Genomic DNA, 22,221 nt, shown 5'->3' with positions numbered 1-22,221 from the left:
GGAAAAGAAGCAGGTGGAGAAGTAGGGAGGTCAGAGTGATGTTATCACTCCATTACAGACCCCTAAGGACAGAAGCAGCTTCTCTTCCTTTCAGCTTGGCCTAGTTGTGGCCAGTACTGAGCCACTACCTGGTACTCCAGATATGGGTGGAAGAACAAAGAGGCCTACATACAGGTGTCAAGAGATGCCACTCATATTGACTGATCTGTGTCTTTAGCTCAACCCTTGTTTCTTTCATTAAACAAGGGTTGAGCTAAAGACACAGATCAGTCAATATGAGTGGCATCTCTTGACACCTGCATGTAGGCCTCTTTGTTCAACCCTTGTTTAATGAAAGAAACAATCTAACATCTAGAAACCTCTCTAGACTTCTCCAGAGATTTCTCTAGATGTTAGATTGATGATGTGTTCGAATTCGGAAATGATCTAGATTTAGATCCAGTTGATCCTGTGACATTCCCCCTCAAAATGATTTTGGCCTTGTCTGTTTGGTTCCTAACAGTTGCCCAAGTGCTACTTTATTGGGACAGAGCCAAGGGGACAGCTAAGAAAAACTAACACACACCTGTTTCTACCCTTTGAATACCTTCCCCAGCCCTACCCTCCCCTTGAAGCAGTCATTAGATTGTACTAGTGCTTAATCCAGAAGGGCGAGGACAGTGGTATTGTCACCCATTTAGAGTGTTCTGAGGACACGTGGCTCACCCTTTAGCACGCTTAAGGGGTATGGGTGAAGGCAAGCTGCAGGCTGAAGCGGCAGGTGCTGTGACAGATATCCTTTGGTGTGCCAAAGCAAATACAGGGAGTCGAGGTGGGGTCAGGGTGGGACAGGCAGACGGGTAAAGTGGGCAGGGGGAGATTAGTGTGCCATGGCCCTGCCCTTTGGAGAGAAGAGGAGAGAGAGATGCAACCAGAGAGGTGTCAGGACACAGGTTCACATTCTGCTACATCATGCCTTAGTGTTTTAAGCAAGGTCCTGAATGAATGACCTCAGAATGAAGTTTAGTTTGAAAAAATGTAAGATGAAAAGAGGAATGTCTAAGTCAACTTTCCCTTGGTCAAACATAGAGGTGATGTTTGCAAAGGAATCAGCTCTTCATTTACTTGCACTTGTAAGACAACTTTGAAGTCCAGCTCCAACTTGCAGCCGCAGCAGGAAGTATGAACCAGGTAGAGTTTCACTTGCCTCATGTCCTCTAATGGCCCACCCAATCACCGGGACATGACCATTACACAGAACATGTGCACAGGAAACCTGGAGGTATTGCTGTTACACAACAGAAATTGGATATGCCTTGTTCACTAACCTTGGGTCTCTGCCCTGCCCTCAGTCCCCCTTGCACCGTTGTGAGGGCGACGAAAGAAGGGCAAAGAGAATGTGTGAGCCTCAACTATTGTGGACCGAACACTGATGGCCAGCTCTTCTTACTATAAGGACAGATTTGTAGATGAAGTGTTGCATGGTATTTGCAGAGAATTTGCATTGCTAGCCAAAGGTACGAGATACATCTGGACAAGTATTCTGTGTTACCGTGGTAATTACATGCCTGGGTTGAGGATCACTTGGAGGGGAACTTGCAAACTATGATAGGTTGAGGGACGTGTGTGTTTAGATATGCGTCTGGGCTGTTGACAGCAGGCTTGTCTTGCCAAAAGTTGGACTTTGAACCTAAAGTGGATGGAACAAAAAACACAATCACAGCCTTGCAATTACAGTAAGAGGATAGCCATCACAATAGAAAGTATGATAGAAAAGCAGATGGAAATAAAAGTTCCTGTTGACTTGACTTGGCTTTGAGGAAGCTAAAGACCTCAGGGAGGTTCAGACTCCACTAAAACCCAATAAAACCTTCTTTTGTTGTTGTATAAACCTTATAATCTTTCTCTACATTTGGCTGACTTTCACCATTCCTTGCTTCATTGTCTCTTTATCTGTTTATGCCATTTATAGCTTATGTGCTATTGTCATCTTTAATTGCAAGAGTTTGCTTGAAACAAAGCACTAGCGACAATGAGTAAAGGTGACATTGTCGGTGGCACTTGCTGGCTGTTTGAAAAAACTTGAAAGCAGAAGTAATGGAGGTAGAATTAAGTTGATAAGGTCGTAATAACTGTGTGATAGTCAGGTTCACACACTTACAAAAATTCAAGGACAGGTTTTAAACAGTACTCAACTATCCTTGGAATACCTTTGCTAAAGCAGACCAATATCCTCTCTTTCAATCTTGTAAAGTTTTCATGTATTCACAGGATACTGTTCCAAGCAGTACATGAGCAATAAACATGAGCTGAGGAATGTCTGATTGAAGTTCAGAGGTCAGGACAAAGCATGCCTTGGCAGGGGCATAGCCACCTGGTCATCTGGGTTAATTATAAATGAGGCAGGCCGCAACAGGGGAAGATGAGCTGGACAGCTGTCTCTTCAGACACACATATAAACAGGATCACAGCCCATATGCACAGTTCGCTCTGCTGAGCACCAGATCCCAAGAGACTGTCATGGCTGAAAAGCTCTCGGCAGCAGCCAGGTGGAACTAGGGAAAAGTTCACCAACACATCCGCCAAAGTCTTTTCCACTTTCTGTCTTTTGCTCTGTTTCTTTGAAAGAGTCTCCCATGCTAATACATAATGAAGTACATTCCTTGGATTTGTTTGGTCTAATTGTCCTGATAGGAAATATCCCTGAAGTGGCGTTTGGAACAAAGATTGCTGATTTATCAAGAGTTACAGATTGTTGAATTGCTTATGAAAAAGAAAAAAAACAGAACAGAGAGCCCTTTTTAAGAGGGTAAATTCTTGGTATTCACCTCTTATAACAGCAAATCATTTATTTCTTTGTCTAAATGAATATGGAGTCAGTGATTGCGGAGAAGGACATATCTTTTTGTTCACAGCCCGAGCCACAGATTGAAAAAAAAAATAAAGAAAAACTAAAGAACTTAACTGGTCATACAGTAATTTGTGAAAAAGGGTTTATTTTTGCACTAGAAGGAACTTTATTGGTGCCGCACACACACACACACATACTTTGATTGTGACATATTGGTGAGCCAAACAGCAACAGATAGAGAATGCTGAGGATGTGACAGAGGGGAGAGAGGAGGAAAAGGCTAAATGACAGGAGACGATGAGAAATGGTAAAGGTGACAGGGTGAAAAGGGATGGATATGAATATGTCTTAAAGAGACACCAAGAGTGGGAAATATGAAATTGATAAGCAAGAAATGGAGAAGAGGTAATCTTTGCCAGAGAGACGGATATCAGCCATATGTCTTCCTCACAGGTCTTGAAACTGACAGACATCAGATTTTGACCATCAGTCATATTCAGCAGCTGTGTCTTTACCTGATAATATTTCACTGACACTGAGTGTAATGTAGGTAAAACGATAAGGCTGATTATTTTTTGCTGATTTGTTACATAAAGCAATGCTCTGCTCGAGACATCAGATTCACATCCAGTGAAATATTATACTGTGGTCCCAGTTGATAGCAAGCTACATGAAAAATGTCCGGGTCTTTGCTGCCAGACACCATACAAGAGATCTAGAAAGCAGACAGATAGTTGAACTTGAGCGCTATTTTTTTTGTTGTTTTTTCAGGTATTGTCCAACAAAAGTGCTGACACTAGAGAAACAGTCCCAGCTTCACCTCTATGAAAGACCTTCAGTGTTTGCAAGTGTCCAGAAACTGGAAAAGCCATTGCAGTAAAGCGGAGGAGCGATGCTGTCTTTTCACTTAGAAAAGCCATAAGAATCCAAGCCCTGAGCTGAATGCCTCTCCTGACACCCATAGCTGAGAGAGCAAAGGCAGTCCTAGAACCTCTGTGTCTGAAATACACATAAAGCCTGCGTCTACTGGGTGTAATAAGCCTGATGCCGGCTTGTTCACTGAAATAGCAACATGAGAATACTCTTTAAGGTGCAAACGAGTGTTTGTGTCAGTATGAGTGTTATGTGTATGTCTTTAAAATGAATTTGTCATGCAAATCCAGGCAAACATTTCGAGGGTGTGCAAGTGCTTCTCCATTAAAGGACACATCACATTAACATGATACCCTCTCCCCAACCTTCACCTGACATGAATGTCAAACCATGGAAAGGAAAAATACATCATTCAATTCCTCCATTATTTTTTTTGATTGTCAGGTCAACCCGCTTCTTTTGAAGTCCAGTCCATAAGGATCAGTCCACTTCACTCTAATGTTGGTTGTCAGATCCATGCAGAGTAACCTCCTCAGCCTTTAATTTCCAACCGCACAGTGACAGCTGGGGGCAATCTGCTGTGTACAGACCATGCCAACCCACGTCTTTTCACAGGCATGTGCCTTTGAGAAACGACAATGTCACCTGCCACTCATGAGTGCCATTAAACTAATCAGATCCCTAAGAGATCTGATTAGATAGGTCTGCCAGCGTTTAGCTCTTAGAGAAAATAAAAAGCCATTCTGTTGTTCCTGCTTCTTGTGACTAAAACCCAGTGTCAACAGCACACAGAAATTGGCCCCAAAAAAAAGCATGATAAATCAGAAGTCTCATCTCTTATGACTGCTGGACTTCATCACATTCTTGATGTTCATATGTGCCAAGGGTGTCAATAATGAGCAGTGCTCAATACAAGTGTGAACATACTCAAGAGGTTGCATTCAGATCCGATCGCTCAGGTCACTTTTGGAGGACTTCCAGGATACATTTATCCAAATTCCTTTATAAGCCTGAACCACTAATGCAACTAACATCCACTATATAAACAGAAGTATGGATTTGTTTGCGCACCAAAGAAAGTGTACATGTTTACAATAGCTGCATGAAATATCAGGCACAGTTGCAGGCTAGTTTTAAATGAACAGCATGAAATCACAAATATCTGTGGTATTTCAAAGCACAGTCTTAAACCATGCTGTCATGTCATAAATCTTAAGCAATATATTCAGCACTAGTTGCTCCAAATACCTTTTTTCTTGCCAAGTTGTGGCTTAGTTTAGGTAGAAAAAGTGTTCAACATGTCACTATTGTGTGTACTGTGTGTTGTTCTTGCTTGTGCTAGATCTATTGCATCCAGAGAATCGCCGTGACGAACCTCTGGATGAGTATTCTCGATCAGTTGCGCTACCGCTATTATGCAAAAGTCTATAGAGCATTAATCAATGCTCCATAGACTTTTGCACAATGTTCCTTAACTCTTATGAAATCCAAAATGATTTCCAGATGTTTGATTTGATGGTGCACTGTACACCTGGTCAGCATTGGTTGTATTTGGTCAGTATTGTATTTGTTCCCAGCTCTGAGCAGAGCATTAGGAAAACGACATGTAGACTCCATTCATTCAGAGCACTGGCATAGTAATAGTGTCTAACATTTTTCTCTGGCATTGACAGGTCATGTTGACTCCACAGGATCTGAAACAAGACTTTTGCAAACTGGTTTCTAAGTGTAGAATGAAGCTATGGACCGGTTTATGGGACAATTAATACACCTCAGTAGTCCACATACTGATGTACTTACATCTTTTTGTTTAAACCAGTTCTGATTCGTGTCAGTTAATCTTTACAACACAAGCAATAAAACTATATCTTCACATCTTCAAATTGGTTGTGTAGATTTAGTAAAATAATTTACCTTCAATAAGGCATGCATGAAAGTACAAATTTATCTTTTATTTACAAACCTAATTTCAATAAAAGTTGGGAAGTTTTCTAAAATGACAGAAAACTAAAATATGTAATTGGTTCATTCATTTGAAACTTTATAGACACAAGGACCCAAGGAAATATTTGTAGGTGTGCTCACTGATTTTATTTAGAAAGTGTAAACAAATCTAGAAATTGATGCCAGCAACACACACAAAAGAAGAACATTTCATAGTCGCCTCTGTTAAAGGAGAGTTTTAAGTTTATAGTTAAAGTTTATATGCCTCTGTTTTTCGAGTGCGTCCTTTGTTTAATTCCGCCTCGTTAGGAGAGCGTGTCTTTGTTTTGTAATTTGTTCATAGCATTTCTGTTTTCCTCCCAGCGTGGAGAGATTTATGTTTTGTAACTTTCTTAGCTGCGCTCGTCCTCTGCCATTGTTGCCGAGGAGAGCGCTTAGGTTTTCATAGCCCTTTACTTTGCTCTGCTTGGAGATCGCCCTGCCTTGCTGTGCTCTGTGTGCTTTGCTCTCCAATAAAACCCCTTTGAATCTGAAAAGACCCTGCGTCTGTGTCCTGAGTCCTCGGTACATGACAATTACAGGGCTGATTACTTAGCCAGAAAACCAAAGTTATGGAAATAACTATGACTTTTGTCAAGACAGGCAGTGATGGAGAGTTGAGGATTACCGCCAACATCTGGTTAATTTTTTTGTTAGCAGAATATGGCCTCCATGAGAATGTACAGTAAGTTGCACAAATATAACAATATTTTTATCTTTGGTCTTGTGCATTTGTGATTTCATATCGAAGTACTTCTGTTGTTTGTCCAGTTAGTGTAGTCCTATGAAATTGAGTCTGAGATATGTATAAAAGACTCATCTGAGATATGTATAAAATATATGTATAAAAGACCATACAAAAGGAAATCATTAAACCAAATTTTCTTGAAGTTCACAATTTAAAACAGTTAACCCTTTCTTTAAATATAATTTTGAAAAGTCCGAGACACTCTTTCCTCTCCTCAAAGTCACTTGGTTTTCTCCCTCCTCACCCAGCTACAGCATCTCGGCAGAGACAAACAAAGCAAAAAGTGCAGCTCAGCTGCAAGTTGAGCCCAGTTGTTGCTGGGGCTGGGTGCATTGGAGCAGAGATTAGGGTGGGGTGGCGACTAACTGTCCAGTGCACGAAGAAGGGAAGGGGTGTCAGTGAGGTGGCTGCGGGACTGCAGAAAGGGAATACAGGGGATGGAGGGGATCAGTCTGGAGCATTGGAGGAGGGATCGGGTGATGTTTGGCCAAGGCCTGAGGAAGTATCATATGCGACACCTTCATGCGAGAAGGTTACTTTGGGCTGAGACAGCCTCCTGGAGCACAGGACGCAGGATACAGACAAATACACACATGTGCGCACACACACACTCAAAACGACACACAAATATTGAAAGCTGAAGAAAAGCATGAAAATCGCCCCCTTTTGCCAACACGCTCTCACTGATTAATCCATATGGGTTAGCACAAACAAAGCACCTTTTAACATCTGAGCGCTGAAATTGGAGGGACCCACCCAAACAAAGCTGAGGAGGTCACAATTAGTTCAACAGTCTGCTGTCCCCCTCACAGGCCTTGGGACCACAGGAACTTTACCATTTGCAAAATCCAAAACAGTTATTTATTATCTTATCAAGACAGACATGACAACAATCAAATTATAGCAAACACTCTATTTAAAGTGGAAATGATAAGATAATACAGAGCATAGGTCTCTAAGAAGACAAGGGAAACATCTGGCATATATAAAGAGTTTCAGGAGCACTGCTGGTGTTAGAGAGATAAAACAATCCCATCAATCTCAACTGTCAGCTCATCTACATCCATCATAGTGCCAAAAGATGAAAATAACTTTTTTTTTTTACAACTATCAAGGTGCCTTCCATCTATTCATACTAGAACCGTTGCATTGCTTTTATTTAAGATTTTCCAAGATTAGTCGTTTTTTTTTCTCGTGTCTAATCAGCAGGTGGTGGTATGGCGATTGACACCTGGCGAGATGTGACCACAGATAGCCTTTCCTCTCTATTCCACATGGAGCTGGCCCAACACTTGTGACTGACAGCTCTGTTCTTAATAATTCATCTGGCACTGGGTGTCTGAAGGTCAGGAGATCATCTGCTTGGGCTTGGGTGCTGAGGAGAGGTGGCACTGTCATCAAATATTTATTGACCTGCTGTACTCCCAATACACTCTCAAAATACACAATCTCCTTCGCTAAACACAGCACAGATTCACACCCAGCAGCTTCAGCGGAAAAGCTGAATGGCACTGATACAGTTTGACGGCCTGTGAGGGTTGCTGACTGGGGAGCACAAGAGTTTATCTGAGTGAGTGTATGTGTGTGTTTGTCTGGTACCCATATGGATTATGAGATCATCAACAGATGAGCAAGATGAAGTTTTAATTGTACAGCCAGATGGAAAAACAACATGAAATACTTGAACATTTTAGATTTTGTGGAGTAATGAGATTGTGAAAATGAAAACATTTTAAAGGAAATGTATATCAATTTGTGCTTCTTTTTCATTTTTTTGGTAAATCATCTCCATCGGTGTCACCGGTTTATCTTTGTAGAAACACTGCACACTGTACAGTTACGACCTACTGTTACTGCACAATAAAGCAAGACTCCAGTAGCTGCTAATTGCTCTACTACTGATTTCAAGAGAACCAGTCATGTTTTCTTTCAATGTTATTCAATCATTTCTGTTACATTCAAATTATGCACTGAAATGCTATAGTGGGCCGAGTCTCTCCATTGCAACCTGTTTTAGTGAGATTAAACATACAGCGTCTGAAATCCTAACATGACTAAAGAAACCAGTTCAATATAATTAATTGAACTCAGAGGGAAAATTAAGTGTTTCAGTATATAATGAAAGATTGTTGATTTACACTGAACAGATGAATGATATTACTGCGATCTACAGAGGTACAGAGACATACTGTGTTGGTCTTTGTTGCAGCTGAGCTGAAGAAACCTCTGACCAAAGACACTCCTTTGTTTATTCACTTTGATGTGAAGAGTTTGTGCAGTGTTGTCTCTTATGCTTATCAGTTTAAAAAAAAAAAAGATTAAGTTACTGGAATCCACCAGTAAAGAAAGTCTATTTGCACATTCATATAGTTTACCGCAGCTCCATCATGACAGTTTAATTTTTCCGATTAAGATTATTACAAACCTCGAGCCCATTTCATCTCAAAAGATCTAAAAGAGCCGTTCGTGTGAAATATTTTGTGAGCTCAAGAACCTCCATATGTGGACATGTCTCCACCAGCCAAGCTCAGCAGCTGTAGAGACGCCAGCAGAGCTGATGACCTAATACTAGTCCTGCTTCATCATGATCACTCCTGAAAGAACACACACACACTCAAGCCAAGGCATTACACTCCACTCACTCCCAGATTTCAGGCAGGTGCTGCTGTTGTTTGTCGGAGCATTTGGCAGACCAGTCTTGGATAGCAGCACTGAGCTGCATCTGTATCTGTTTGATACAAGCAGTTACGTGTCCCTAGTGGTATGCAGCAAACCTGACTCACAGGGCCAAACAGTTTCACTCCAACGTTTCCAATCTGACTGACGAGAATGTGAGTGTTTCACAACACTTTACAGAATAGCTGTTTGAACACAACACCATAGCTATCCAAATACATTCAGTACCTTTTTGTCTTATGTGACAGCACTTACAGCACGTGGCCCTTCATACGGGCAAACAAACCCATCTAGGTGTGGGAAAAGGGAAAAGTTGTGTCTGTTTTAATGTTTTGGAGGGAATGACCCACTCAGCAACACGATGAGCACATTTTGTAATCTCAATAAAACACCTTGAAAACCAAGCTGAGGGGCCAAAACCTATGTTTTTGTATATCTCTGAACTAAATTGTGCTCTGCCTCTAAGTTTCCATTGAAAGATTTAAATTCCATTATTTATTTCATTCATAAGATGACTTTTGGATTGTGTATCATGTTGTAGGTGAGAGAATATCTGCATCACATTGAGTGTACTCATGCGTGAGAGTGGAGTCATTGTCTCCCCACACCGAAGCTGATGAGTCACGTATGTTTGACTGGAGGCATGTCAGTCAGAGTTGGATAGATCCACAGTGACACACGTGGCGGTAGTGTAGTGCCAGGGAAGATAGAACTAGAGGAAAGAGAAGAGAGGAGTACAATTATTCCAGACAAACACAAAGACGTATTTCGATCAACTTTGAGATACACGCTGTATGTCTTCAACACCTTAGATTTGCTCGCTGATTCGTGTTTTTTTTTTTCTTAAGTTTTGTGTTCATTCAAATTAAGCCACAGAATTTGGGGCTAGCTTCTACATTTCCCGTCATTTTTCTACCAGAGCACAAGAGTTGCTGGTCCACTGCTGCGTGTGACATTGATGTTGTGACACAACAGTCCTGATTCAACCTAACCTTTTAGCATTCATAAATGGAGGCAAGTTCAGCAACTTCTCCATCCAGCAATCTGTAGAAGCAATCCCTCAGTGCACTGAGTTTGAGCTCTTGTTAATAGATTAGAAAAAAAGAGAGAAAACACAGCATACCTTAATGAAATATTCAGATCATTTGTGTTGTTTAAGTTATGGCAGCAATGTCCGTAAGGGAAAATATCCCAGGACTGCTTCTTCTACTAAAAATATGTAGCCAACTGCTGTTGCATTCAGGTGTCCAAACGACAAGCTATGACAAACGACTGCACATTGTGTGAGGATATAAGGAAGATAAGAGCAGTTGTGTTGGAGCTCGGGGGATGGAGCCACAGGTGTTAAACAGCTAAGCGCTTTAGCTGCTCGGGGGGGAAAGATGTTATTGAACCAGGAAGGCTTCTCAAACAGCCCCTCTCTGCAGGGCAACTCAAAGCCCAGCGGTCAGAGGTCACTGTGAGCGGCAATGGAAGCCATTTGTTTGGTTGTCATGGCTCAACAGGTGAGCCCTGGGTGGGGGAACCCAGCTTCTCAAAACATCTCACCCAGCAAGGAAAAAAAAAAGGAAAAGAAAAATAGCACCAGAGGCTCAGCATCAGGAATGTCCACCACACACGTTCACTCACTCACCACACACGTCACAACAACCCGTGTTTACTCTTATTCTATCCAGTGTTCACATTTCTTTGTTTGATTTGCAGCCATGTCTGAAAATGCTGCAGCAGAGAAAAGGAGACAAGATGGAAAGAATAACTGTGGCCACCATCAGTGCACAGCTCAGTGTCTGTTTTTGTTTGCATGTCACAGGGTCAGGCTCTTTGTTTTGTTTGGGTTTTTTTCCCCCTTTGGCTGAGGTAGACAGCAGAGCTGCACCTGTGCTACCAGTGCCTCCATACTGGCAAATCTAGCCACGTAGTTTGGGCCACGGCAGAGACATCATCCCACTAAATGAGTTGCTGAACACATTCATCCTCCCTTTAGTCTACTGAACAAACTGTTCTTTTGGAGGCACCGCAGCTTGTTTATAGAGCCTTTGAGTGACTTCCAAATGTTCAATATAAAGACTGAATGGTTTCTGGCCGAGTTGTTTGAAGCTAATTCCAAATCATAACCTACATTTATGGACAAACAGTTCTGTGTGGAGGATTGCAGTGCCCAAGTTAAAGACTGCAAAAATATTTAACAAATATATCACAGAGAAATATAAACTGTGGAGGAACGCTTTAAAATTCAGTCATCTGGAGTTCTTATTCAGATCTGCTGGAACTAATAGCAAGTGCAGCTGGGAAAAAAAGGTATTGTACTACATATCTGAAGAAAGCAAACATTGAATCCTCTGAGAGAGAGTCTGTCTGTAAAAAAGAGAAACAGTCAAGCACATAACGTGTAAAGTTTTGACTCACATGCACATTATACATCTTATGACATGATCCAAACTTTATTGCAGCCAGAGAGATACGAGTGAAAAACAAAGGTAACTTTGTAGTTTAACTCAGAATAGTAGAGCAGTATTGCTCTTGAAGAACTGTTTACCCTGCTGTGATTAATGGGATTCACCCACCCAGTTGTGAAAAAGGTATATTTAGCTCTATAAAGTTATAATTTCCCAAAACCAGGCAACTATGCCAAATGGCCTCAACATAAGTGTTTCCTAAGACGTAAATAGTACAAGATTTAAAGCCTTTATTACAAAAAAAATCTAAGGAAAAACAAAAAAGATTGTGGCAGCCCACAAGTTAGAGTGAAATAAATCTAGAGAGCTCCCCAAATGATGTGAAATGAATTATTCCTATTCTAAGGGGAAATTATTCGATTTTCAAATTTTCAAGGTTTGAACAGTTGTAAATTTTTTCGACTCAGCCAAAGAATGCTTCTACATGCAGAAAGTTATGGTGCACATCTGGCTGACATGCGAGATTTGTAAGTAAGAATCCTTTGTAGTCCAAAAACGAATAGTTGAGCAAAACCCAAGTTGGGCAATGTGATAGTAGACATTTTTGGGAAAGAGTGAAAGACATCTTCCGTGGAGACGAGCCTCATACCGACTGTGAAATGTGCAAATGTTCTGGTTTGGAGTTACATCTGCCTCTGGGACTGTGCAGCTTGAAGTCCCTGATTAAACCATATATTCTTATAAAGACCATGTGTCTGAGCATTGAAGTTGACACAGAAATCCACCTTTCTGCACGATAACAATCCAAAGCACACAAGCAAATCAGCTGAGGAATGGCTCAGAAAAACCTGGAGGGTTATGGAGTCCCCGATTCTAAAATGTAGAAGAAGAAATCCCTACAAGAGAGTAATCAAAACTTGCCTGAGCCTTGCAGGCAAAATAAATCATATAATTAATTTATTTTAAATGGGACAATATAGGCTTTACTTTTTTCAACATATAAATATATATGTTATATGTTGAAATCTCACATTTAGTTAAAAAAAAAAAAAGCCAACGTGACATTATGTACATTCAAGTGTTATACCAAATAATACAACATTTATGCAAAAATTAAGCATTCCTCAGCCAACTCTGTTAGAAATTGTACCTGATATATCAAAATTCTTCTTGTATGTTTACATAAAGCTAGATTAACCAGGGTGTCACCCACACAGGACGGTTCACTATGTCAGTGGGTCAATTTAAACATAAAAAACTGACATAAACATGAAAGTTCCTGTAGCTCTCTCTGTATATGTATACATAGCCTAAAACCTGCAAACTCTGCATGATGGTATGCAAACGTGTTTTTCTGCTGCCTGTAAGGAAATCAAATACAATTTGCTCCAAATATACCAATCTTTTGATAAAACTATCTAATCTCAGGGGCTCTCACAGACTTATTCCAAAGGAGACATTATGAAATGGCTCTCAATATGTAGAGGAAGTCCACAAAGTGCTAAAAACTAGGAAAACAACACCTTCACAACAGATGAGCAAATCTTACTAGCTGATGACATTTACATGATACAGTCAGAAGTTCCAGACCGCGCAAGCCATTTTTTTTCCTCCCTCAGCTGCTGTTTTTAGGGTAAAGAGTGAACACAAGCCCCACTGAACCTCCGCTGCTTCAGCAACCCCAACGGAGCAATTTTACATGGAACCTTTACTTAAATAAAGGGTCAGAATACTTGTTTGCACCACTGTCCGCTGTCCAGCTGTCAATGTATAGGAATAGACATCATACCAGCTCCTTAGTGGATAACTCAACAAAGCCCCTTTCTGTCAGACAGCAGATCAGTCTAATAACAAGCATGAAGTTATGGTCCAAAGCCGAACACGACAGGGCATTAGATGAATTATCGCAGGGGGCCATGACTGTTTCAAAGCTGTAAAAACAAGGCTGTACACATGAAAACATCTGTTGTGTGTGTGCGAGTGAAACAAATACAGCAATTTCAAACTAAGAAAAATACTTGGAACATCATCATCTCAATTTTCCACCATTCCCCAGGCTCAGCAGCCTGGGCAGCAAGTGAACTCGCACATGTGATCGGCTCTGCAGCAGAGCTCATTATGTCTAAATGCAGGTGTTTAAAGATAAATGTGCAATAGTAAGTAATGAAGGCTTGCATTCATTCACCTGTGCATCGAAGGGCAGCTGAGCTTTGTAAATGAACATCACAATTCAGAATGCACAGAAGAATTTCTGTAAGGCATTATAAAAAGCTTACTGATGTAAACAGTTCAAAAACCTTCTCATCTAGTTTTAGAGAATTTGCCTTTTTAAAGGAGAAAGATATTCTTTTAATGTTGCTTTTTATATGGGAACTTAAAAAACAAAGTATGGACTATAGTGAAAGGCAGAGGGGCATTTAAGGAGGACTTAATGCTTTGCAGGTTGACAGAAATAATGCCAATGACATGTAGGAGAGTGTTGTTGTGTGATTGAAAAAGCAACTGGCAATAGAAAGGGAAAAAAGACATACATTAACTTTAACAGAAACTTTACAGCCGTAGTGGGAGGGAGGAAGAAAAAGGCCGCCCCCTCAATGTGTCACTGGGCCGTTATCTTGTTTATGTTTGTCTTAGATTAATCTCTTATCGTATATATTTCCTTTAAATCTCGTCCTCTTTGCCTTCTTTCTCAAGTGCTGGCTCACTTTCTTTTCCTTCTCAGGTGTACAAGCACGGCCCATTCAAGCAGGTTTTCACGCAAGCCAAACAACTCTTGGGCATGCAGGTGTGAAGGTTGTGCAAGCAACTTATGCAAATGAGATTTCTTTCACTACGACAAATGTTGAAATGCACTGGCCCATTCCGGTGCATTATCAACCTTTGGTTTCATTCTAATAGTCTGAGAGGCAAGCTCTGAATGGTAGATTTGAAAATTTCAGCTGTCTATTCTTTATGTAATATGATATAGAGACGTCAAATATTTCTTGAAAAGGTTAAGATGCCTATAAAATCTACATAGAAGCATCTGTAAAGTAGATCAAAATTGTAATTTGCTTTAATGAGTGAAATTTGTTTATAGCTGCACAGCTCATAACAGAAAGCTTGGTTGTCTGCTGAACCTGTCCTGCATTCAGAGGGGCAAAACGCTGTGTTTTTGATAATTGTGCGTTCAGTTGAAGGGGGGAGACTTTCAACAAACACCACATTGTTTTTCCGACAAGAACCCGCATAAATGTCGCCAGAGTTTCTCAACCTCAAGATTTCAGAAATACACAAGCAAACTTATGGACGATGTCACATGTATTCTAAATCCAGCATTGAAGGATCAGTGACAGAAATCTGAGGCGCATATCTAAGCAGGGGCTATTAAAACTAAATCCACTTGCTTTATTACATACATCATTATATAGCACAAGCAGTAAAGATAAAGTAATACATTTTATTTTTAAGCCATGTTCCTTAATGAAAGGCTAATTCGGCCAATTGGCTGCTTGGTCCAAACTGAAATGTCTCACGAACTAAGTTCAATGCATCACTCTAAACAAGACTGTGCTAAAAGACAGATCAGTACTAACTGTCTGTGACTGAACTGCAGGGAAGAGCAATCCAAGAATTTGAGAGTACAGCTGCCAAGGTTTATTCTATCAGTTTGCTGTGTGGTGGTGTGAGTAATAACACTTTCCAGAGGTCATTAAGTGTAAAAAAAAGCTTTTCTGCAAATCTCCAAAGAGACATAACCCTTGGAAGAAAGGCACGGACATGGAGTGGAGTCAAATGGCTCACTCTGCCCTCGAAAACCAGCTGTAACGACAAGAATTGTAAAGGCAAGGCTGACAAGGGATGTGTTGTTCGGTTTGTGCTATTTTGACCAAAGCATATCATTAAGACATCAGAAAACTGAGTCAGATTATGAAGAAAGGGCACATCTCCTTTATGTCTTACTGCTGTACAATACAGAAATATTTACTGACCAAAAATGTGAACAATATTGTGTGTAAATGAATGAACATTTTTGTACATTTACACTTATTTCTTGTAAGATGCTGTTAGTGGTGGAAAATGCATTTAGAGCAATTCAGTTAAAAGTAATTATACAAATATATATATAAAATACTCCATTATGAGTAAAAGGCCTCCGAGAGAAAGTAAAAATAAATAAGCATAAGCAGGAAAATGTAGTTTGCGTCAAAGCGAACATCATGGTTTTGTCCCTCTGACTCATATGATTATATGAGCCATCATTCTGTTATTAACAGTGAGGCATCGTTTGTAAGCAGCCTGTTACTGTGACAGCAGCTGGAGGCTAAATGAGTTTGAACTACTTTAAGTACAGTTTTATACAAAGGGACAGCAGATCAAACAGATCGCCCGTGAGGGGACAAATGAGATGAGAAAGAAAAGAAGCCCAAAGTTGTGATACAAGTAAAACATTTTTAGATTTTTGACCTGTTAGCTAATATTTGATTCTTGGGTGAGGTGTTGCATCAACTTACCATTTGCAGAAATGAATCCTGGTAAAAAAAGATTTCAACTGAGAAATGACTCGTTGAAGCTGTTAAAATGCAGCAGCAATGCTTTCTTTTAGGCCATGAGGAGTCCAAAAGGGTTGCAAACACAGTGTAGTGCATTTTAAAAGTTTATTATACTGTGTAAAATCTTCATCTTAACTTGCAACTACAGTTGTAATACAGTATAGTAATACAACATCTACCCATGAAACATGGATGATTGGAAGTATTTAGTGGTTTTAAACATTACAGTAAAGTACAAGTATCTCAAACTCCTATGTAAGTATAAATTCAAGTAAACGTATGAAATCACTTTAAATCATTCTGCCTCGCAGAGTCACCAGAGTGGCTGTACACGATTGGGGTTGTTACTATAATTTTGTTGAATGGACACTTTGATACTTGGCAGGGAGCAACAGTTAAAGGAGTTTCCTGAAGAATCCTGAAAAATCTCAAGGGTTAAACCCATGAGGGGAGTGGCTCTTTCCATTTTTGCAACTTCACAAGTTTTATTCTGCAGCTGGCAGAAAAATCTTTTCAGTTGAGGGCATTTGCTGCTGATCTAGGTGTAGTTGATAAAAAAAAAGAGAGAGAGAAAGAAAAGGAGAAAGGGAAGAGGAAGATGAAAAACAGGTTACAGGGAGAACTCTTGTCGCAAACACTGGTGTCATTATTACACTGGACTGTGCTTGTGTTCAAGCATGCACACATATATTCACACCTGTAAATGGCTCCCGCAGACGAACTGTTCATCCGCATGCCTGCATGTACACATTCATGCATGTTGACATGTACACATACATAACAGTCAGGGCGTGTGGAGGAATATAAAACAGCAGGCATGCAAGTCAATCAAAAGGTGAGTGACAGTAAAGGGTAAACACACTGTACATCGTCTTTTTTAACAGAATTACCTAAAAAAAAAGGTCAGTTTTATTCAAATGGAGCTCAAGATATTTGCACAAGTATGATGACGGGAGCAGAAAGGGCCATATTCCGAACACGCCTAAAAATATCTGCTGTCTGAAATATCAGAGTTTGTAAATCAGAATCCATACGTCTCTACTCGATAAAAGACAGTTTCTCATTGTGCTCGACTTGGAAGCTCCTCGTGGGTGTCGTCAAATGATTAAGACACCAGCCTGACTTTCAGTTAAGACTGAATTCAAATTCAGTTGTGCTGAGCAGCATTCTTCTATATAGGCAAAACTAATCCTAGAATTCTTTTATTATTTTTCTGTTTGTTTTTTTATCTTGGTATATCAGTAGATTTAAGTATATTCTACATTAAACATCAGCAAATCTGTAAGACTTGACCTAGACAAAGAAAGACAGGGGGGATGTAAAGAAAGAAAACCGGGGAAAAAAATTTGAGTATCTGGTTGCTGTTAGACATGCGGAACAACTGAATGTCTTGTCACGCTCCTGCTCTCAAACAGCCTGAGGTACCCATGCTAAATAAGCACAACAAATTCAGCACAGCAGGGTGTATTTGCAGGTGTGTGAACAGGAATGGGGAACATCCGGTACATTTGACACGTAAGAATACCTTACCAGTAAAATGAATCATCTCATGTCGAGAGTGGAAAAAGGTCACATTGATCAGTAGGAGCTGAGTTAAGATCCAAAAAGGGGCGAAAGACGAGTCATTGCCGTCAGAAGCTGTAATGAGCTAATGAGGAGTATATGTCGTTGAGCAGCCTCAGCTGTGAGATAAAATTATGCCTCAGTCAGATGTCCACATCTCATTTTAAAAGGGAATTTTAACGCCTCTCCTCCTCTACGAGTCCAGACATCTGCCGAGTGCTCATATTCACTCTGCATATTGAGCAACACAATACTACCAGAAAACGTCTAATCCAGGGGTGTTTTGTTATTTTGAATTGTGCCAAAGGCTACCAGCCAGTGGAGGATTCCATTTTAGCACATGGAAGATGTTGTAAAGATCTTGTGTGCCAGACGCTGGACGTTAAATTGGTTTTTATGATTCACACCTAATGGGTATTCCAGTGCAAGGATTTCACGTGTTCAGCAATGTGCATACAATGTGCAGAGCTTGGATGCTTGTATACATCTATTCACGTTGGAGAGATAGTGCGCTTATCTGCTCACTTGCGTTCAGTACGCCACATTTGATTTCTGAACTCCAGCATTCCTCCAGCAATTTATCTCAGTGGAAAAAAAAGAGAGAAGGTGCATGCAAGAGACTTTTGTGTCCAATAAGAACTTTTCCAGCTGGGTGCAAAACCTTGACAGTTTCTGGCTCTGGCTTTATTTCACTTTATCTGCAGTGCTTGCTCTATTTTTAAGGAGGACAAGTGTGGGAAATTTGACCCTACATTTTCCACTCAGTGATTGCGAATCTCCTTCTCGCACACCCATACCTAATTTTTTTAAACAAGGCAGCATTTTGGTGAGAAAGATACAGGGCTTGCAGGCCTCAACGCTCTCTGCTGAGCGTTTTCAGGCCTGCAAGCCCAAAACTGTCCTCAAGTCCTGTTAAAGAACTGGATGGACATCACAGGCAGTAAACATCTGTTAGACAGGTTAAGCAGCGCCTTAAAAATCTGTCCAAAACGTAGAGGAAGCTCTAAAAGCCCTTTGTAGCTGTCCACCCAATTCACGGTTAAAAGATGCAGGTAAATTGAACACATTTTCAATGCCTTATAAATCATCATCTAACTCAGCATCACCATCCAGAAACCATTTTCAAAATGTGTCCGGCAGTAGAAAAACGTTCAAATTCAGTCCCTGTGCAACTGCCCCAAAGTAATTTTACATACTTCTAAACACATGCTGTGTTCCACCCAGCCTGACAGAGAACTTAGGCACACATACATTCACACAACATACACAGCCCTCAGCGCTGCTCTGTGGGCTTTAAGTGTGCATAACATGGCAGCCATTATCCTATTAGCAGCAGCAGAGGCCTGAGGGCAGGCAAGGGGGTGAGGGGGGGGCAAAAGAGTGAGGAAACTAGAGGTACAGCCAACGGAAGCAAGAGCCCACAGGCAACAGGAAAGGAGCAGATACTGATGAGGGAGGGTGAAAGCACATAGGTGAAAGAAAACAAGCTGACATGAGTTTGGCAAGGGGAACAACAGCAGTGCAGCAACAACTTCAGAGACGGGGACACAAGACTGCCTGTCATAGATTTGTGGGGAATGAAGAAAAAAATGAAAGTCTCTTATATGAAAACAACAAAATTAAAAAATAGTACTTGGAGTAAAACTAGAAAAAAAAAAAAACTCCAATTAACAACTTAGAGTTGAGCATGGGAGACCTGCTGTGCGATGAGCATCACTGTACCAAGCATGCATTTGAAAGCCCTTTAAGGCACTTAAATTCTTTTAGAGCTCTGGGAGAGGCCCTGCCAAGCTCGAGTTGGCCAGCATCTGCATATCCCAGCTCCGGAGTCAATCTTCTCTTTGAACTCCCCAAATAATGGACTCCTCCAACCGCTTCATTAAAACATGCTAATTTCTATTATGATTGATTAATCTGAGGTGCTCTTCCTCTCTGTCACAGAGCAAACCCAAGAGCTGAATGCTCAGTGGGAGCATGATGATGTGCTTATACAATCTCTGTACTCTCTCTGCTCCCAATTACTCCCCACCCCCCACTCACCTTCCTTTCTTCTTCCTTCCTTCCCTCCCTAACTTTCATTCCTTGCTTTCTCTCACAGTATTCAGCTTCCCCCGTTCCAAGCTCCTTTCATAAGGTTTCTATTGAAGTCAGGGAAAAAGGCTCAGCAGCAGCAGCTGGCCAGTCTTTTCTCCAGGGCAGGTATAGAGAGGTTGGGAGCTCTCTGCATGAGTGAGCCCCACTCCTCCAGATCCATTCAGCTCTGCCTTTGCCTCCACTATTCACCAAGACTCTACTTTGTCAGGAGCAAGGGAGCACAGAAAAAGAAAGGAAGGATCAGCCTTTTCTCTTTGTACTTCACATAGCTATACAGGCATTCCTAAGGCCTCTGCTAATGAGTTGGCCACAGAATTGTGAGTGTGGAGAGAAGCAGGTTTGTAAAAGGAAAAAGGTTTGATTTATATGGCCCCATTCTCTTTGCTGATGGAATGCTAGTCTTGTGTTCATCAGCCAACTGGGTGGTTGTGCTTTGTAAGTACATTTGTATTGAGTATACCTGCTTTAGAATATTTAGAGGGAGAACTCAGCAATTAAAGTTGTGGTTTTACAGAATCGCTAATTCCCGTGGTTCGGAGAGGGGAAATAAAACTCTGTTCCCGTCGTCTCCTTCTTTCCCAGCAAAACGTAAACACACACTCTTTGTGGCATCAGTAAATGCACCGCCTAATTGCCATTTCTCCACAGTTAATGATACACTTAAGATAACGTAATGATGCTGAATGAATTGCTCGTAAACATATACAACGCACACCAAGGGGGAAGCCACATGGTTCAAAAGTAAATGGGTATCAAGTTACCTCAAATAAATTCAATTTTCCACCTCTGGCCTGCAGTTCCATTGAGCGTGTTTGAAGCCCTAATTGAGTTTAGACTGGCGGACCATTCTGATTTAGCCACTCACTGGATGTCGCAACTCTAGGCCTATGTGTAACCAACCATGAAATGAGACAGGTCAAAGGTAGGTCTACTGATTTAAAATTTCATGGGTTTAAATAAAGTCATTTTACCACTTCTGTGAGAAACACGCAGTTAGAGAAATGTTTTCTAACTTATAATAACGTGCAAGCTGGGTTAAAGAAAGGGCACAGAGTTCAGTATGCTTAAAACAGTAATAAATATAGTCTATACAACAGACAAAGACAAGACAAAAGAGGGAATGAGATTTTTTTTTTTCTAACTGCAAATGCACTCACACTTAAAAACACAGAAACAAAAAGTGCTGGCACACAAAAAGCTGTTTGGCTGATACAGCCACGCAGCACAGAAATCACCATTCAAAGAGTGAAACAAGAACATTCCTCTCCTTGGACAGAACAAAAACGGTTCCAGGCCATCGCTTCTATTATGAATATTCTATTGACGAGGCCTATTAAAAACAACCACCACCAAATACACAACAGTCACCGTCCTCCACCCTGGCTGTCAAAGAAGTGGTAAAGCAGCAAGCCAAGACTTCAGCTTTGTCTTAGCAGGGTGAGGATGTCAGAGACGTAGACACAAAGTAAACACCTGTTGAAAAGATGTGGAAACTAACTGGCATTTTGGCCCTACATCCTACAACGTATATCTTCCCTTCAGCACAACAGACAGGGTGAGCTCCTGTAATAACGCCTACCTTGTGATGGAACAGGTTAGGGAGGTTGCATGGTTTGTCTCTCAGTGCTTGCCATTGGAACAACAAGCTGTGTGTCTTACTTGCGCACTGACAGGAATTTGGCACAGCACAGCCTGACTCACTCATTTGACAAACATTGATGAGAACAGTAAATGTTAGCACTCTTTCAATACAGACAGAAATAAAAACCGAAGAATAGCCTGAGCCGTGGTGTTTGGACACCTGCAGATTATGTGCTTGCATTGAGCACAAAACAGTTGCACCACAGTTGAGTCTTTTTATTCACCTCCATCATGTCAGTATCATTTACGTTGTAATCCTAATTCTATGATGCAAATTCCAGATAATTTCCCTCATTAAATACTGAATATGTCTTAAAAGATTTGGGAGAGTTTGCCATATTAACGTTAAATGTTTATCAATGTAGCAATGATGAAACAACTTTTACCAGACTACCTTAACAGCTCTTACATCAAACTTGTTGCACAACATCAGGAGTTGAATAAATTACATATATTTCATGACTAAACACGTTAGCACTTTAAAACGTGGTCTAATCCCTTTTTCAACCCGCGTGGCCCTCAACAACAGAAGCAAACATAAATGATGTCACACCGTCCAACTGGTTTTATTTTGAATAATAATAACTCGAACCAACTCTAGCCCTGCTGCTAAAAAGACCTGCTACGGTTAAGCACATGTACAGACTAATACTGTTTTAATATCTTCACCTACCCATTTCGGTATACATGCATGACGTTACTTAAAAAAGAAAAAGAAAATCGAATTATTACACAATGTTAATTATCTTTCTAAAAACACCAGTCAGAGTGATTTTTCAGTGTCGGAAGAACACACCCAGATAATTCGGTTGGGAGATATATTACTCCTACGTGGACTTGTTCGGTTGCACCAAAATTAAACGAAACCCTCCGGTTGGTTCCACG

At 40.7% G+C, this 22,221-nt stretch overlaps 1 protein-coding gene across 1 annotated transcript in view; it reads right to left on the bottom strand.

The window, feature by feature from the left end:
- The window catches only part of LOC140303778 (monocarboxylate transporter 2-like), a 69,979-nt gene extending 50,091 nt beyond the window's left edge, over positions 1-19,888 (bottom strand). The window contains exon 1 of the mRNA XM_072382678.1: positions 19,878-19,888. The gene's annotated coding sequence lies outside the window, so the exon portion shown is untranslated. The remainder of the gene's footprint in view (positions 1-19,877) is intronic.
- Positions 19,889-22,221: the final 2,333 nt, after the last annotated feature.

Source organism: Leuresthes tenuis, unplaced genomic scaffold, assembly GCF_036924035.1.
Source record: "Leuresthes tenuis unplaced genomic scaffold, fLeuTen1.0.hap1 SCAF_3, whole genome shotgun sequence".
NCBI classification, from domain to species: Eukaryota; Metazoa; Chordata; class Actinopteri; order Atheriniformes; family Atherinopsidae; genus Leuresthes; species Leuresthes tenuis.
The sequence above is the reverse complement of the archived record's forward strand: the minus strand, read 5'-3'. Positions and strand labels throughout refer to the sequence as shown.